Below are 15589 nucleotides of genomic sequence, written 5' to 3' on the forward strand. Positions count from 1 at the left end.
GAGAGGCTACAGAATGACATCGCATCCATTTGGTTTTCATTAAATCACTGACGAGCAGGAAAATGTAAACGGGGAGGGCGAGTGGGGAAGTGAGGCAGTTGCAGCTCTGGAGAAAGTCCTTCGTTGTGATTCACTCAGCAACCAGAGACGTGACGGTGACTCAGGCGTGAGAGCTCTTCACATCGTGAACAAAAAGCAATCAAGGGCAGTTAGCACCTCTTCCGGAGTGGGGGTGGGGTGAGGTAATTACCTTTTGACTTCTGTTACTATGTTCGGAAACTGCCTTTTGGATTGAGGTGAAGAGAAACTGCATTTCTAAAAAGCACCATGGAACTTGTTAAACTTTATTGAGTCGCTTATTCTCATCGATTCCCACACAGGTTTCCAACTCAGTTGGTATCCATGAGGCTCATGTCCAGGTGCAATCTGCAGCAAATTGCACGGTTAGGTAAAAGGCAAGGAAAGTGGCATCTCGAACCGGCCCCGAGGTCAGACCTTCCTCACAATGTAATCTGTCCTTCTCGAATTGTAATGCTACCTCCGGTTTTAGGGTGGAACATTCTTTGGGAACCTTATTCTGCAAAACAGACACAGTGACTGAAACTATGCTGCACGGTATGATTTGGGACACGGCCTGCTCAGCTTTGTGCATTTCCCCTGTAGTCCGGTGTGTTTCATGTTCCGTGTAAACGTGAAAGTTGTCCTGTTTCGAGCAATGGGTGAAATCATTGAGCAAAGCAAGAATCGAAATTGCAGTAATGTCAAGTAGCTCATGGTAATTTGACCCAATCATAATCGATCATATATTCTCACGCACTCACAGATACATCTGTAGCTGAATCGAAGTCTGAGAAGATAGACTCAGTTTACCAGTGATTTTTGTCTGGATTGATGGGCTATCGTTAACTGCTGAGAAATTGATATTGTAGACGGGCACATCCCAGCAGCTGTGCGAGTCGGAGAGGGATCATGGAACCCTTTTCACGTGAGTTTACATCTGTTGTTATGCAGGAACACAATTGGAAGTGCAAGAAAATGGAGTCGTGGGCGTGTTGGTAGTGTGGCCGAGCGGTCTAAGGCGCTGGATTAAGGCTCCAGTCTCGACAGAGGCGTGGGTTCGAATCCCACCGCTGCCATTTCTGCGGAGCAGCTAGTTTAAATGCTGTTTCGATCCCCTGCGGCATTTCTGTTTAAAACAGAAGCAAAATGAGTTTGCATCCCGGGGAATTGATTGTGGTGTTGGTAAGTGCCGAATTTTCCAAAGTGTCTGTGCTGTCATGCTCGTGTTCGCCTCCCGCGCGGAAAATCGCCAGCGGCTCTACTCTTGCTTTCTGTTCCAGGCAAGTTGAGCTTTTACTGGAACCGAATGGAGACTGCTATTTCATCGTTGTTGCGAAACAGAGTCCTACGGTGACTCGACTCGTCGTTATTTGGTTTTCTGGCCAATGAGAAAATCGTTCCAATGTATTTCGATGTCATATGTTATTGAATTTCTCCCACTTCCTTCATTTCAGTCCTGGAGTCATCGGAAGGGAAAGGTAATCTAATCGAGACTGTGATTGGTGAAATTCACTTTTTATGGCCCATTCTTATTATGTTCTTTTTTTGTCTCTTTGCAGCATTGTCTGGGAAGTGGTGGTGCACTCAGGCTCCAGTATGTTTGAAAGAGTAGTTTGGAATTGCCCTGTTGTTAGTTGTGTGATTACGTTATGGCTCATGCCCCCTGACTGTCTCACATTTAGCATTCATGCTCGCTGTGTCTGAAAATGCATTTGGTTTTCCCGTTTTGTTTGTGTTCCGTGTTAAATGCTTTCTGTTTTGCGATTCGCTCAATACATTACGAATTAACAGGGTTTCTGAGGTAACTTCCAGCTGCAAAAATCCTCAACTGAGAATCTGGGAAATTTTCACGGAGTATGGTCAGTCGGAGCAAAAGTAAGGAAGTCGTTCGTTTCTGCAGTGTTTCACAATGCTACCTTTCCCGTGAGCAGTCGAACAGACGAAAAGATTTTGCCACAGACTGCGACGGTAAGCTCCGCAAAAACGTAATTCTTTAAAGCAGGTGTAAGCGACACAACGTTATTGGGGTACACCGCGTGGAAACAGATACTTCGGTGTATCTCGTCCATGCTCACCACATAGCCAAAATTAAACAAGTCCCATTAAACAACGAGCTAACGGAAACAGAAAGGTGAAAGGTCGAATGGCTTCAACTTTCAGTGCTGGATGCCACTGAGCTGCAGCGGGGACGACCGAGGCTTGTTTCTGTAGTGTAGTGGTCATCACGTTCGCCTTACACGCGAAAGGTCCCCAGTTCGAAACTGGGCAGAAACTGCTTTGCTCTTCAACTGCAGCCTTTGACATCGACAAGAACGGAGCTTTCTTGCTTGCTTTCCCATGTGCAAACCTGCCTTCGAGTTTGCTCGAATAAATCGTCGCTCGTAGTGCAATGCAATGCCGCTCCGTTTAATTACTGTGCAAAAGCATTGTAAAGTTTTTCTCCAACCTGGTTCTGATCATATGCCATTCTGTTTGAGAGTGTCGTTACCCCCTTCTGATCCTTCCACGAAAAGCATTACCGCATTCGCATTCCTTGCGCAGGCGGCCCGGTTCAAAGACAGGGAAGAAGCTGATGTGCTGGTGTCACAGTGCACCACGGATTCCTCAACTAGTCTGTCTGTCAAATGTATCCCAAAGTCGTCTCTGAAAGACCTCATTTGGAAGGTGTCTGTCGTTATTCAACGTGTGAGAATTGGCACCAGAGGTCCTGAATCATGTTTTGGAGCAGTTCGCACGTTAGTGGCTCATTCAATCAGCAACAGCAATGAAAGAAATTCCACTCTCAGAGGAACCTCTGGACCTGTGCTTTCATAGCGTCGCTAGTATTAAGGTGCGCCCCGAGATCTAAGCCAGGTTGGAACGGAAACGGAGGAATCGACAGAGAGGCTACAGAATGACATCGCATCCATTTGGTTTTCATTAAATCACTGACGAGCAGGAAAATGTAAACGGGGAGGGCGAGTGGGGAAGTGAGGCAGTTGCAGCTCTGGAGAAAGTCCTTCGTTGTGATTCACTCAGCAACCAGAGACGTGACGGTGACTCAGGCGTGAGAGCTCTTCACATCGTGAACAAAAAGCAATCAAGGGCAGTTAGCACCTCTTCCGGAGTGGGGGTGGGGTGAGGTAATTACCTTTTGACTTCTGTTACTATGTTCGGAAACTGCCTTTTGGATTGAGGTGAAGAGAAACTGCATTTCTAAAAAGCACCATGGAACTTGTTAAACTTTATTGAGTCGCTTATTCTCATCGATTCCCACACAGGTTTCCAACTCAGTTGGTATCCATGAGGCTCATGTCCAGGTGCAATCTGCAGCAAATTGCACGGTTAGGTAAAAGGCAAGGAAAGTGGCATCTCGAACCGGCCCCGAGGTCAGACCTTCCTCACAATGTAATCTGTCCTTCTCGAATTGTAATGCTACCTCCGGTTTTAGGGTGGAACATTCTTTGGGAACCTTATTCTGCAAAACAGACACAGTGACTGAAACTATGCTGCACGGTATGATTTGGGACACGGCCTGCTCAGCTTTGTGCATTTCCCCTGTAGTCCGGTGTGTTTCATGTTCCGTGTAAACGTGAAAGTTGTCCTGTTTCGAGCAATGGGTGAAATCATTGAGCAAAGCAAGAATCGAAATTGCAGTAATGTCAAGTAGCTCATGGTAATTTGACCCAATCATAATCGATCATATATTCTCACGCACTCACAGATACATCTGTAGCTGAATCGAAGTCTGAGAAGATAGACTCAGTTTACCAGTGATTTTTGTCTGGATTGATGGGCTATCGTTAACTGCTGAGAAATTGATATTGTAGACGGGCACATCCCAGCAGCTGTGCGAGTCGGAGAGGGATCATGGAACCCTTTTCACGTGAGTTTACATCTGTTGTTATGCAGGAACACAATTGGAAGTGCAAGAAAATGGAGTCGTGGGCGTGTTGGTAGTGTGGCCGAGCGGTCTAAGGCGCTGGATTAAGGCTCCAGTCTCGACAGAGGCGTGGGTTCGAATCCCACCGCTGCCATTTCTGCGGAGCAGCTAGTTTAAATGCTGTTTCGATCCCCTGCGGCATTTCTGTTTAAAACAGAAGCAAAATGAGTTTGCATCCCGGGGAATTGATTGTGGTGTTGGTAAGTGCCGAATTTTCCAAAGTGTCTGTGCTGTCATGCTCGTGTTCGCCTCCCGCGCGGAAAATCGCCAGCGGCTCTACTCTTGCTTTCTGTTCCAGGCAAGTTGAGCTTTTACTGGAACCGAATGGAGACTGCTATTTCATCGTTGTTGCGAAACAGAGTCCTACGGTGACTCGACTCGTCGTTATTTGGTTTTCTGGCCAATGAGAAAATCGTTCCAATGTATTTCGATGTCATATGTTATTGAATTTCTCCCACTTCCTTCATTTCAGTCCTGGAGTCATCGGAAGGGAAAGGTAATCTAATCGAGACTGTGATTGGTGAAATTCACTTTTTATGGCCCATTCTTATTATGTTCTTTTTTTGTCTCTTTGCAGCATTGTCTGGGAAGTGGTGGTGCACTCAGGCTCCAGTATGTTTGAAAGAGTAGTTTGGAATTGCCCTGTTGTTAGTTGTGTGATTACGTTATGGCTCATGCCCCCTGACTGTCTCACATTTAGCATTCATGCTCGCTGTGTCTGAAAATGCATTTGGTTTTCCCGTTTTGTTTGTGTTCCGTGTTAAATGCTTTCTGTTTTGCGATTCGCTCAATACATTACGAATTAACAGGGTTTCTGAGGTAACTTCCAGCTGCAAAAATCCTCAACTGAGAATCTGGGAAATTTTCACGGAGTATGGTCAGTCGGAGCAAAAGTAAGGAAGTCGTTCGTTTCTGCAGTGTTTCACAATGCTACCTTTCCCGTGAGCAGTCGAACAGACGAAAAGATTTTGCCACAGACTGCGACGGTAAGCTCCGCAAAAACGTAATTCTTTAAAGCAGGTGTAAGCGACACAACGTTATTGGGGTACACCGCGTGGAAACAGATACTTCGGTGTATCTCGTCCATGCTCACCACATAGCCAAAATTAAACAAGTCCCATTAAACAACGAGCTAACGGAAACAGAAAGGTGAAAGGTCGAATGGCTTCAACTTTCAGTGCTGGATGCCACTGAGCTGCAGCGGGGACGACCGAGGCTTGTTTCTGTAGTGTAGTGGTCATCACGTTCGCCTTACACGCGAAAGGTCCCCAGTTCGAAACTGGGCAGAAACTGCTTTGCTCTTCAACTGCAGCCTTTGACATCGACAAGAAGGGAGCTTTCTTGCTTGCTTTCCCATGTGCAAACCTGCCTTCGAGTTTGCTCGAATAAATCGTCGCTCGTAGTGCAATGCAATGCCGCTCCGTTTAATTACTGTGCATAAAGCATTGTAAAGTTTTTCTCCAACCTGGTTCTGATCATATGCCATTCTGTTTGAGAGTGTCGTTACCCCCTTCTGATCCTTCCACGAAAAGCATTACCGCATTCGCATTCCTTGCGCAGGCGGCCCGGTTCAAAGACAGGGAAGAAGCTGATGTGCTGGTGTCACAGTGCACCACGGATTCCTCAACTAGTCTGTCTGTCAAATGTATCCCAAAGTCGTCTCTGAAAGACCTCATTTGGAAGGTGTCTGTCGTTATTCAACGTGTGAGAATTGGCACCAGAGATCCTGAATCATGTTTTGGAGCAGTTCGCACGTTAGTGGCTCATTCAATCAGCAACAGCAATGAAAGAAATTCCACTCTCAGAGGAACCTCTGGACCTGTGCTTTCATAGCGTCGCTAGTATTAAGGTGCGCCCCGAGATCTAAGCCAGGTTGGAACGGAAACGGAGGAATCGACAGAGAGGCTACAGAATGACATCGCATCCATTTGGTTTTCATTAAATCACTGACGAGCAGGAAAATGTAAACGGGGAGGGCGAGTGGGGAAGTGAGGCAGTTGCAGCTCTGGAGAAAGTCCTTCGTTGTGATTCACTCAGCAACCAGAGACGTGACGGTGACTCAGGCGTGAGAGCTCTTCACATCGTGAACAAAAAGCAATCAAGGGCAGTTAGCACCTCTTCCGGAGTGGGGGTGGGGTGAGGTAATTACCTTTTGACTTCTGTTACTATGTTCGGAAACTGCCTTTTGGATTGAGGTGAAGAGAAACTGCATTTCTAAAAAGCACCATGGAACTTGTTAAACTTTATTGAGTCGCTTATTCTCATCGATTCCCACACAGGTTTCCAACTCAGTTGGTATCCATGAGGCTCATGTCCAGGTGCAATCTGCAGCAAATTGCACGGTTAGGTAAAAGGCAAGGAAAGTGGCATCTCGAACCGGCCCCGAGGTCAGACCTTCCTCACAATGTAATCTGTCCTTCTCGAATTGTAATGCTACCTCCGGTTTTAGGGTGGAACATTCTTTGGGAACCTTATTCTGCAAAACAGACACAGTGACTGAAACTATGCTGCACGGTATGATTTGGGACACGGCCTGCTCAGCTTTGTGCATTTCCCCTGTAGTCCGGTGTGTTTCATGTTCCGTGTAAACGTGAAAGTTGTCCTGTTTCGAGCAATGGGTGAAATCATTGAGCAAAGCAAGAATCGAAATTGCAGTAATGTCAAGTAGCTCATGGTAATTTGACCCAATCATAATCGATCATATATTCTCACGCACTCACAGATACATCTGTAGCTGAATCGAAGTCTGAGAAGATAGACTCAGTTTACCAGTGATTTTTGTCTGGATTGATGGGCTATCGTTAACTGCTGAGAAATTGATATTGTAGACGGGCACATCCCAGCAGCTGTGCGAGTCGGAGAGGGATCATGGAACCCTTTTCACGTGAGTTTACATCTGTTGTTATGCAGGAACACAATTGGAAGTGCAAGAAAATGGAGTCGTGGGCGTGTTGGTAGTGTGGCCGAGCGGTCTAAGGCGCTGGATTAAGGCTCCAGTCTCGACAGAGGCGTGGGTTCGAATCCCACCGCTGCCATTTCTGCGGAGCAGCTAGTTTAAATGCTGTTTCGATCCCCTGCGGCATTTCTGTTTAAAACAGAAGCAAAATGAGTTTGCATCCCGGGGAATTGATTGTGGTGTTGGTAAGTGCCGAATTTTCCAAAGTGTCTGTGCTGTCATGCTCGTGTTCGCCTCCCGCGCGGAAAATCGCCAGCGGCTCTACTCTTGCTTTCTGTTCCAGGCAAGTTGAGCTTTTACTGGAACCGAATGGAGACTGCTATTTCATCGTTGTTGCGAAACAGAGTCCTACGGTGACTCGACTCGTCGTTATTTGGTTTTCTGGCCAATGAGAAAATCGTTCCAATGTATTTCGATGTCATATGTTATTGAATTTCTCCCACTTCCTTCATTTCAGTCCTGGAGTCATCGGAAGGGAAAGGTAATCTAATCGAGACTGTGATTGGTGAAATTCACTTTTTATGGCCCATTCTTATTATGTTCTTTTTTTGTCTCTTTGCAGCATTGTCTGGGAAGTGGTGGTGCACTCAGGCTCCAGTATGTTTGAAAGAGTAGTTTGGAATTGCCCTGTTGTTAGTTGTGTGATTACGTTATGGCTCATGCCCCCTGACTGTCTCACATTTAGCATTCATGCTCGCTGTGTCTGAAAATGCATTTGGTTTTCCCGTTTTGTTTGTGTTCCGTGTTAAATGCTTTCTGTTTTGCGATTCGCTCAATACATTACGAATTAACAGGGTTTCTGAGGTAACTTCCAGCTGCAAAAATCCTCAACTGAGAATCTGGGAAATTTTCACGGAGTATGGTCAGTCGGAGCAAAAGTAAGGAAGTCGTTCGTTTCTGCAGTGTTTCACAATGCTACCTTTCCCGTGAGCAGTCGAACAGACGAAAAGATTTTGCCACAGACTGCGACGGTAAGCTCCGCAAAAACGTAATTCTTTAAAGCAGGTGTAAGCGACACAACGTTATTGGGGTACACCGCGTGGAAACAGATACTTCGGTGTATCTCGTCCATGCTCACCACATAGCCAAAATTAAACAAGTCCCATTAAACAACGAGCTAACGGAAACAGAAAGGTGAAAGGTCGAATGGCTTCAACTTTCAGTGCTGGATGCCACTGAGCTGCAGCGGGGACGACCGAGGCTTGTTTCTGTAGTGTAGTGGTCATCACGTTCGCCTTACACGCGAAAGGTCCCCAGTTCGAAACTGGGCAGAAACTGCTTTGCTCTTCAACTGCAGCCTTTGACATCGACAAGAAGGGAGCTTTCTTGCTTGCTTTCCCATGTGCAAACCTGCCTTCGAGTTTGCTCGAATAAATCGTCGCTCGTAGTGCAATGCAATGCCGCTCCGTTTAATTACTGTGCATAAAGCATTGTAAAGTTTTTCTCCAACCTGGTTCTGATCATATGCCATTCTGTTTGAGAGTGTCGTTACCCCCTTCTGATCCTTCCACGAAAAGCATTACCGCATTCGCATTCCTTGCGCAGGCGGCCCGGTTCAAAGACAGGGAAGAAGCTGATGTGCTGGTGTCACAGTGCACCACGGATTCCTCAACTAGTCTGTCTGTCAAATGTATCCCAAAGTCGTCTCTGAAAGACCTCATTTGGAAGGTGTCTGTCGTTATTCAACGTGTGAGAATTGGCACCAGAGGTCCTGAATCATGTTTTGGAGCAGTTCGCACGTTAGTGGCTCATTCAATCAGCAACAGCAATGAAAGAAATTCCACTCTCAGAGGAACCTCTGGACCTGTGCTTTCATAGCGTCGCTAGTATTAAGGTGCGCCCCGAGATCTAAGCCAGGTTGGAACGGAAACGGAGGAATCGACAGAGAGGCTACAGAATGACATCGCATCCATTTGGTTTTCATTAAATCACTGACGAGCAGGAAAATGTAAACGGGGAGGGCGAGTGGGGAAGTGAGGCAGTTGCAGCTCTGGAGAAAGTCCTTCGTTGTGATTCACTCAGCAACCAGAGACGTGACGGTGACTCAGGCGTGAGAGCTCTTCACATCGTGAACAAAAAGCAATCAAGGGCAGTTAGCACCTCTTCCGGAGTGGGGGTGGGGTGAGGTAATTACCTTTTGACTTCTGTTACTATGTTCGGAAACTGCCTTTTGGATTGAGGTGAAGAGAAACTGCATTTCTAAAAAGCACCATGGAACTTGTTAAACTTTATTGAGTCGCTTATTCTCATCGATTCCCACACAGGTTTCCAACTCAGTTGGTATCCATGAGGCTCATGTCCAGGTGCAATCTGCAGCAAATTGCACGGTTAGGTAAAAGGCAAGGAAAGTGGCATCTCGAACCGGCCCCGAGGTCAGACCTTCCTCACAATGTAATCTGTCCTTCTCGAATTGTAATGCTACCTCCGGTTTTAGGGTGGAACATTCTTTGGGAACCTTATTCTGCAAAACAGACACAGTGACTGAAACTATGCTGCACGGTATGATTTGGGACACGGCCTGCTCAGCTTTGTGCATTTCCCCTGTAGTCCGGTGTGTTTCATGTTCCGTGTAAACGTGAAAGTTGTCCTGTTTCGAGCAATGGGTGAAATCATTGAGCAAAGCAAGAATCGAAATTGCAGTAATGTCAAGTAGCTCATGGTAATTTGACCCAATCATAATCGATCATATATTCTCACGCACTCACAGATACATCTGTAGCTGAATCGAAGTCTGAGAAGATAGACTCAGTTTACCAGTGATTTTTGTCTGGATTGATGGGCTATCGTTAACTGCTGAGAAATTGATATTGTAGACGGGCACATCCCAGCAGCTGTGCGAGTCGGAGAGGGATCATGGAACCCTTTTCACGTGAGTTTACATCTGTTGTTATGCAGGAACACAATTGGAAGTGCAAGAAAATGGAGTCGTGGGCGTGTTGGTAGTGTGGCCGAGCGGTCTAAGGCGCTGGATTAAGGCTCCAGTCTCGACAGAGGCGTGGGTTCGAATCCCACCGCTGCCATTTCTGCGGAGCAGCTAGTTTAAATGCTGTTTCGATCCCCTGCGGCATTTCTGTTTAAAACAGAAGCAAAATGAGTTTGCATCCCGGGGAATTGATTGTGGTGTTGGTAAGTGCCGAATTTTCCAAAGTGTCTGTGCTGTCATGCTCGTGTTCGCCTCCCGCGCGGAAAATCGCCAGCGGCATTACTCTTGCTTTCTGTTCCAGGCAAGTTGAGCTTTTACTGGAACCGAATGGAGACTGCTATTTCATCGTTGTTGCGAAACAGAGTCCTACGGTGACTCGACTCGTCGTTATTTGGTTTTCTGGCCAATGAGAAAATCGTTCCAATGTATTTCGATGTCATATGTTATTGAATTTCTCCCACTTCCTTCATTTCAGTCCTGGAGTCATCGGAAGGGAAAGGTAATCTAATCGAGACTGTGATTGGTGAAATTCACTTTTTATGGCCCATTCTTATTATGTTCTTTTTTTGTCTCTTTGCAGCATTGTCTGGGAAGTGGTGGTGCACTCAGGCTCCAGTATGTTTGAAAGAGTAGTTTGGAATTGCCCTGTTGTTAGTTGTGTGATTACGTTATGGCTCATGCCCCCTGACTGTCTCACATTTAGCATTCATGCTCGCTGTGTCTGAAAATGCATTTGGTTTTCCCGTTTTGTTTGTGTTCCGTGTTAAATGCTTTCTGTTTTGCGATTCGCTCAATACATTACGAATTAACAGGGTTTCTGAGGTAACTTCCAGCTGCAAAAATCCTCAACTGAGAATCTGGGAAATTTTCACGGAGTATGGTCAGTCGGAGCAAAAGTAAGGAAGTCGTTCGTTTCTGCAGTGTTTCACAATGCTACCTTTCCCGTGAGCAGTCGAACAGACGAAAAGATTTTGCCACAGACTGCGACGGTAAGCTCCGCAAAAACGTAATTCTTTAAAGCAGGTGTAAGCGACACAACGTTATTGGGGTACACCGCGTGGAAACAGATACTTCGGTGTATCTCGTCCATGCTCACCACATAGCCAAAATTAAACAAGTCCCATTAAACAACGAGCTAACGGAAACAGAAAGGTGAAAGGTCGAATGGCTTCAACTTTCAGTGCTGGATGCCACTGAGCTGCAGCGGGGACGACCGAGGCTTGTTTCTGTAGTGTAGTGGTCATCACGTTCGCCTTACACGCGAAAGGTCCCCAGTTCGAAACTGGGCAGAAACTGCTTTGCTCTTCAACTGCAGCCTTTGACATCGACAAGAACGGAGCTTTCTTGCTTGCTTTCCCATGTGCAAACCTGCCTTCGAGTTTGCTCGAATAAATCGTCGCTCGTAGTGCAATGCAATGCCGCTCCGTTTAATTACTGTGCAAAAGCATTGTAAAGTTTTTCTCCAACCTGGTTCTGATCATATGCCATTCTGTTTGAGAGTGTCGTTACCCCCTTCTGATCCTTCCACGAAAAGCATTACCGCATTCGCATTCCTTGCGCAGGCGGCCCGGTTCAAAGACAGGGAAGAAGCTGATGTGCTGGTGTCACAGTGCACCACGGATTCCTCAACTAGTCTGTCTGTCAAATGTATCCCAAAGTCGTCTCTGAAAGACCTCATTTGGAAGGTGTCTGTCGTTATTCAACGTGTGAGAATTGGCACCAGAGGTCCTGAATCATGTTTTGGAGCAGTTCGCACGTTAGTGGCTCATTCAATCAGCAACAGCAATGAAAGAAATTCCACTCTCAGAGGAACCTCTGGACCTGTGCTTTCATAGCGTCGCTAGTATTAAGGTGCGCCCCGAGATCTAAGCCAGGTTGGAACGGAAACGGAGGAATCGACAGAGAGGCTACAGAATGACATCGCATCCATTTGGTTTTCATTAAATCACTGACGAGCAGGAAAATGTAAACGGGGAGGGCGAGTGGGGAAGTGAGGCAGTTGCAGCTCTGGAGAAAGTCCTTCGTTGTGATTCACTCAGCAACCAGAGACGTGACGGTGACTCAGGCGTGAGAGCTCTTCACATCGTGAACAAAAAGCAATCAAGGGCAGTTAGCACCTCTTCCGGAGTGGGGGTGGGGTGAGGTAATTACCTTTTGACTTCTGTTACTATGTTCGGAAACTGCCTTTTGGATTGAGGTGAAGAGAAACTGCATTTCTAAAAAGCACCATGGAACTTGTTAAACTTTATTGAGTCGCTTATTCTCATCGATTCCCACACAGGTTTCCAACTCAGTTGGTATCCATGAGGCTCATGTCCAGGTGCAATCTGCAGCAAATTGCACGGTTAGGTAAAAGGCAAGGAAAGTGGCATCTCGAACCGGCCCCGAGGTCAGACCTTCCTCACAATGTAATCTGTCCTTCTCGAATTGTAATGCTACCTCCGGTTTTAGGGTGGAACATTCTTTGGGAACCTTATTCTGCAAAACAGACACAGTGACTGAAACTATGCTGCACGGTATGATTTGGGACACGGCCTGCTCAGCTTTGTGCATTTCCCCTGTAGTCCGGTGTGTTTCATGTTCCGTGTAAACGTGAAAGTTGTCCTGTTTCGAGCAATGGGTGAAATCATTGAGCAAAGCAAGAATCGAAATTGCAGTAATGTCAAGTAGCTCATGGTAATTTGACCCAATCATAATCGATCATATATTCTCACGCACTCACAGATACATCTGTAGCTGAATCGAAGTCTGAGAAGATAGACTCAGTTTACCAGTGATTTTTGTCTGGATTGATGGGCTATCGTTAACTGCTGAGAAATTGATATTGTAGACGGGCACATCCCAGCAGCTGTGCGAGTCGGAGAGGGATCATGGAACCCTTTTCACGTGAGTTTACATCTGTTGTTATGCAGGAACACAATTGGAAGTGCAAGAAAATGGAGTCGTGGGCGTGTTGGTAGTGTGGCCGAGCGGTCTAAGGCGCTGGATTAAGGCTCCAGTCTCGACAGAGGCGTGGGTTCGAATCCCACCGCTGCCATTTCTGCGGAGCAGCTAGTTTAAATGCTGTTTCGATCCCCTGCGGCATTTCTGTTTAAAACAGAAGCAAAATGAGTTTGCATCCCGGGGAATTGATTGTGGTGTTGGTAAGTGCCGAATTTTCCAAAGTGTCTGTGCTGTCATGCTCGTGTTCGCCTCCCGCGCGGAAAATCGCCAGCGGCTCTACTCTTGCTTTCTGTTCCAGGCAAGTTGAGCTTTTACTGGAACCGAATGGAGACTGCTATTTCATCGTTGTTGCGAAACAGAGTCCTGCGGTGACTCGACTCGTCGTTATTTGGTTTTCTGGCCAATGAGAAAATCGTTCCAATGTATTTCGATGTCATATGTTATTGAATTTCTCCCACTTCCTTCATTTCAGTCCTGGAGTCATCGGAAGGGAAAGGTAATCTAATCGAGACTGTGATTGGTGAAATTCACTTTTTATGGCCCATTCTTATTATGTTCTTTTTTTGTCTCTTTGCAGCATTGTCTGGGAAGTGGTGGTGCACTCAGGCTCCAGTATGTTTGAAAGAGTAGTTTGGAATTGCCCTGTTGTTAGTTGTGTGATTACGTTATGGCTCATGCCCCCTGACTGTCTCACATTTAGCATTCATGCTCGCTGTGTCTGAAAATGCATTTGGTTTTCCCGTTTTGTTTGTGTTCCGTGTTAAATGCTTTCTGTTTTGCGATTCGCTCAATACATTACGAATTAACAGGGTTTCTGAGGTAACTTCCAGCTGCAAAAATCCTCAACTGAGAATCTGGGAAATTTTCACGGAGTATGGTCAGTCGGAGCAAAAGTAAGGAAGTCGTTCGTTTCTGCAGTGTTTCACAATGCTACCTTTCCCGTGAGCAGTCGAACAGACGAAAAGATTTTGCCACAGACTGCGACGGTAAGCTCCGCAAAAACGTAATTCTTTAAAGCAGGTGTAAGCGACACAACGTTATTGGGGTACACCGCGTGGAAACAGATACTTCGGTGTATCTCGTCCATGCTCACCACATAGCCAAAATTAAACAAGTCCCATTAAACAACGAGCTAACGGAAACAGAAAGGTGAAAGGTCGAATGGCTTCAACTTTCAGTGCTGGATGCCACTGAGCTGCAGCGGGGACGACCGAGGCTTGTTTCTGTAGTGTAGTGGTCATCACGTTCGCCTTACACGCGAAAGGTCCCCAGTTCGAAACTGGGCAGAAACTGCTTTGCTCTTCAACTGCAGCCTTTGACATCGACAAGAACGGAGCTTTCTTGCTTGCTTTCCCATGTGCAAACCTGCCTTCGAGTTTGCTCGAATAAATCGTCGCTCGTAGTGCAATGCAATGCCGCTCCGTTTAATTACTGTGCAAAAGCATTGTAAAGTTTTTCTCCAACCTGGTTCTGATCATATGCCATTCTGTTTGAGAGTGTAGTTACCCCCTTCTGATCCTTCCACGAAAAGCATTACCGCATTCGCATTCCTTGCGCAGGCGGCCCGGTTCAAAGACAGGGAAGAAGCTGATGTGCTGGTGTCACAGTGCACCACGGATTCCTCAACTAGTCTGTCTGTCAAATGTATCCCAAAGTCGTCTCTGAAAGACCTCATTTGGAAGGTGTCTGTCGTTATTCAACGTGTGAGAATTGGCACCAGAGGTCCTGAATCATGTTTTGGAGCAGTTCGCACGTTAGTGGCTCATTCAATCAGCAACAGCAATGAAAGAAATTCCACTCTCAGAGGAACCTCTGGACCTGTGCTTTCATAGCGTCGCTAGTATTAAGGTGCGCCCCGAGATCTAAGCCAGGTTGGAACGGAAACGGAGGAATCGACAGAGAGGCTACAGAATGACATCGCATCCATTTGGTTTTCATTAAATCACTGACGAGCAGGAAAATGTAAACGGGGAGGGCGAGTGGGGAAGTGAGGCAGTTGCAGCTCTGGAGAAAGTCCTTCGTTGTGATTCACTCAGCAACCAGAGACGTGACGGTGACTCAGGCGTGAGAGCTCTTCACATCGTGAACAAAAAGCAATCAAGGGCAGTTAGCACCTCTTCCGGAGTGGGGGTGGGGTGAGGTAATTACCTTTTGACTTCTGTTACTATGTTCGGAAACTGCCTTTTGGATTGAGGTGAAGAGAAACTGCATTTCTAAAAAGCACCATGGAACTTGTTAAACTTTATTGAGTCGCTTATTCTCATCGATTCCCACACAGGTTTCCAACTCAGTTGGTATCCATGAGGCTCATGTCCAGGTGCAATCTGCAGCAAATTGCACGGTTAGGTAAAAGGCAAGGAAAGTGGCATCTCGAACCGGCCCCGAGGTCAGACCTTCCTCACAATGTAATCTGTCCTTCTCGAATTGTAATGCTACCTCCGGTTTTAGGGTGGAACATTCTTTGGGAACCTTATTCTGCAAAACAGACACAGTGACTGAAACTATGCTGCACGGTATGATTTGGGACACGGCCTGCTCAGCTTTGTGCATTTCCCCTGTAGTCCGGTGTGTTTCATGTTCCGTGTAAACGTGAAAGTTGTCCTGTTTCGAGCAATGGGTGAAATCATTGAGCAAAGCAAGAATCGAAATTGCAGTAATGTCAAGTAGCTCATGGTAATTTGACCCAATCATAATCGATCATATATTCTCACGCACTCACAGATACATCTGTAGCTGAATCGAAGTCTGAGAAGATAGACTCAGTTTACCAGTGATTTTTGTCTGG

General features: G+C 46.4%; 10 non-coding genes across 10 annotated transcripts; all 10 read left to right on the forward strand.

The window, feature by feature from the left end:
* The first annotated feature begins 1054 nt into the window (after positions 1-1054).
* On the forward strand, positions 1055-1136 carry trnal-aag (transfer RNA leucine (anticodon AAG)). The gene has a single exon. It is a non-coding gene; the product is annotated as a tRNA-Leu (tRNA).
* Positions 1137-2261: 1125 nt separating this feature from the next.
* Positions 2262-2334, forward strand: trnav-uac (transfer RNA valine (anticodon UAC)). Its single transcript has one exon. It is a non-coding gene; the product is annotated as a tRNA-Val (tRNA).
* Positions 2335-3994: 1660 nt separating this feature from the next.
* Positions 3995-4076, forward strand: trnal-aag (transfer RNA leucine (anticodon AAG)). Its single transcript has one exon. It is a non-coding gene; the product is annotated as a tRNA-Leu (tRNA).
* A 1125-nt stretch (positions 4077-5201) lies between these two features.
* Positions 5202-5274, forward strand: trnav-uac (transfer RNA valine (anticodon UAC)). Its single transcript has one exon. It is a non-coding gene; the product is annotated as a tRNA-Val (tRNA).
* A 1661-nt stretch (positions 5275-6935) lies between these two features.
* On the forward strand, positions 6936-7017 carry trnal-aag (transfer RNA leucine (anticodon AAG)). The gene has a single exon. It is a non-coding gene; the product is annotated as a tRNA-Leu (tRNA).
* A 1125-nt stretch (positions 7018-8142) lies between these two features.
* Positions 8143-8215, forward strand: trnav-uac (transfer RNA valine (anticodon UAC)). The gene has a single exon. It is a non-coding gene; the product is annotated as a tRNA-Val (tRNA).
* Positions 8216-9876: 1661 nt separating this feature from the next.
* On the forward strand, positions 9877-9958 carry trnal-aag (transfer RNA leucine (anticodon AAG)). The gene has a single exon. It is a non-coding gene; the product is annotated as a tRNA-Leu (tRNA).
* A 1125-nt stretch (positions 9959-11083) lies between these two features.
* trnav-uac (transfer RNA valine (anticodon UAC)) lies at positions 11084-11156 on the forward strand. Its single transcript has one exon. It is a non-coding gene; the product is annotated as a tRNA-Val (tRNA).
* Positions 11157-12816: 1660 nt separating this feature from the next.
* Positions 12817-12898, forward strand: trnal-aag (transfer RNA leucine (anticodon AAG)). The gene has a single exon. It is a non-coding gene; the product is annotated as a tRNA-Leu (tRNA).
* A 1125-nt stretch (positions 12899-14023) lies between these two features.
* trnav-uac (transfer RNA valine (anticodon UAC)) lies at positions 14024-14096 on the forward strand. The gene has a single exon. It is a non-coding gene; the product is annotated as a tRNA-Val (tRNA).
* The last annotated feature ends 1493 nt before the right edge of the window (positions 14097-15589 follow it).

This window comes from Chiloscyllium punctatum, chromosome 18 (genome assembly GCF_047496795.1).
Source record: "Chiloscyllium punctatum isolate Juve2018m chromosome 18, sChiPun1.3, whole genome shotgun sequence".
In the NCBI taxonomy this organism is placed as follows: Eukaryota; Metazoa; Chordata; class Chondrichthyes; order Orectolobiformes; family Hemiscylliidae; genus Chiloscyllium; species Chiloscyllium punctatum.